The sequence below is a fragment of the Centroberyx gerrardi genome, chromosome 12 (assembly GCF_048128805.1).
Source record: "Centroberyx gerrardi isolate f3 chromosome 12, fCenGer3.hap1.cur.20231027, whole genome shotgun sequence".
Classification (NCBI taxonomy): domain Eukaryota; kingdom Metazoa; phylum Chordata; class Actinopteri; order Beryciformes; family Berycidae; genus Centroberyx; species Centroberyx gerrardi.
In genome coordinates this window covers 31689768-31692267 of record NC_136008.1, presented here as the reverse complement: position 1 = coordinate 31692267, position 2500 = coordinate 31689768, and positions in this window count along the sequence as shown.

Genomic DNA, 2500 nt, shown 5'->3' with positions numbered 1-2500 from the left:
AGGAAAGTTTGGGCGGATGGTAGTCTGCTTGTATCCGGGGAGGGGTGCTTAAGAGTGGGTCTGCAGGTTCGGCTGGTGCTGGGGTTCCTGGATGGTGGAGGTTAGGGGCCGGAGATAGGGGGCAGCTAACAGGTGTGTGGGTGGCCGAGGCAGGGGCTCAAAATTGGGGTAAAAGTGAGGTGGAGGGCCCCCTGGAGGTAGGGGGCCGATAGCAGGTGTGTGTGGCCGAAGCAGGGGCTCTAAATTGGGTAAAAGGGAGGTGGAGAGCCGCCTGGAGGTAGGGGGCGGAAAGCAGGTGTGTGTGGCCGAAGAAGGGGCTTTAAATCGGGTAAAAGGGAGGTGGAGAGCCGCCTGGAGATAGGGGCCCGCTCCCAGGTGTGTGTGGCCGAAGCAGGGGCTTTAAATCGGGTAAAAGGGAGGTGGAGAGCCGCCTGGAGATAGGGGCCCGCTCCCAGGTGTGTGTGGCCGAAGCAGGGGCTCTAAATTGGGTTAAAAGTGAAGTGGAGGGCCCCCTGGAGGTAGGGGGCCGATAGCAGGTGTGTGTGGCCGAAGAAGGGGCTCTAAATCGGGTAAAAGGGAGGTGGAGAGCCGCCCGGAGATAGGGGCCCGCTCCCAGGTGTGTGTGGCCGAAGCAGGGGCTCTAAATTGGGTTAAAAGTGAAGTGGAGGGCCCCCTGGAGTTAGGGGGCCGATAGCAGGTGTGTGTGGCCGAAGAAGGGGCTCTAAATCGGGTAAAAGGGAGGTGGAGAGCCGCCCGGAGATAGGGGGCCTCTCCCAGGTGTGTGTGGCCGAAGCAGGGGCTCCAAATCCGGTAAAAGGGAGGTGGAGAGCCGACTGGAGATAGGGGGCGGATAGCAGGTGTGTGTGGCCGAAGAAGGGGCTCTAAATCGGGTAAAAGGGAGGTGGAGAGCCGCCTGGAGATAGGGGCCCGCTCCCAGGTGTGTGTGGCCGAAGCAGGGGCTCTAAATTGGGTAAAAGGGAGGTGGAGAGCCGACTGGAGATAGGGGGCCTCTCCCAGGTGTGTGTGGCCGAAGCAGGGGCTCTAAATTGGGTTAAAAGTGAAGTGGAGAGCCGCCCGGAGATAGGGGCCCGCTCCCAGGTGTGTGTGGCCGAAGCAGGGGCTTTAAATCGGGTAAAAGGGAGGTGGAGAGCCGCCTGGAGATAGGGGCCCGCTCCCAGGTGTGTGTGGCCGAAGCAGGGGCTTTAAATCGGGTAAAAGGGAGGTGGAGAGCCGCCTGGAGATAGGGGCCCGCTCCCAGGTGTGTGTGGCCGAAGCAGGGGCTTTAAATCGGGTAAAAGGGAGGTGGAGAGCCGCCTGGAGATAGGGGCCCGCTCCCAGGTGTGTGTGGCCGAAGCAGGTGCTCTAAATTGGGTTAAAAGTGAAGTGGAGGGCCCCCTGGAGGTAGGGGGCCGATAGCAGGTGTGTGTGGCTGAAGAAGGGGCTCTAAATCGGGTAAAAGGGAGGTGGAGAGCCGCCCGGAGATAGGGGCCCGCTCCCAGGTGTGTGTGGCCGAAGCAGGGGCTCTAAATTGGGTTAAAAGTGAAGTGGAGAGCCGCCCGGAGATAGGGGCCCGCTCCCAGGTGTGTGTGGCCGAAGCAGGGGCTTTAAATCGGGTAAAAGGGAGGTGGAGAGCCGCCTGGAGATAGGGGCCCGCTCCCAGGTGTGTGTGGCCGAAGCAGGGGCTTTAAATCGGGTAAAAGGGAGGTGGAGAGCCGCCTGGAGATAGGGGCCCGCTCCCAGGTGTGTGTGGCCGAAGCAGGGGCTTTAAATCGGGTAAAAGGGAGGTGGAGAGCCGCCTGGAGATAGGGGCCCGCTCCCAGGTGTGTGTGGCCGAAGCAGGTGCTCTAAATTGGGTTAAAAGTGAAGTGGAGGGCCCCCTGGAGGTAGGGGGCCGATAGCAGGTGTGTGTGGCCGAAGAAGGGGCTCTAAATCGGGTAAAAGGGAGGTGGAGAGCCGCCCGGAGATAGGGGGCCTCTCCCAGGTGTGTGTGGCCGAAGCAGGGGCTCCAAATCCGGTAAAAGGGAGGTGGAGAGCCGACTGGAGATAGGGGGCGGATAGCAGGTGTGTGTGGCCGAAGAAGGGGCTCTAAATCGGGTAAAAGGGAGGTGGAGAGCCGCCTGGAGATAGGGGCCCGCTCCCAGGTGTGTGTGGCCGAAGCAGGGGCTCTAAATTGGGTAAAAGGGAGGTGGAGAGCCGACTGGAGATAGGGGGCCTCTCCCAGGTGTGTGTGGCCGAAGCAGGGGCTCTAAATTGGGTTAAAAGTGAGGTGGAGGGCCCCCTGGAGGTAGGGGGCCGATAGCAGGTGTGTGTGGCCGAAGAAGGGGCTCTAAATCGGGTACAAGGGAGGTGGAGAGCCGCCTGGAGATAGGGGGCCGCTCCCGGGTCTCTGGGTCCGAAAAAGGGGTTGAAATTCGGGTAGAGTTGGGCCCCGCTCCTCGGCCTCTCTGGTGTTTGGGTTAAGTCCCCAGGACCAGAGAGGGGGAAGAGCGGGGGCAGTGGC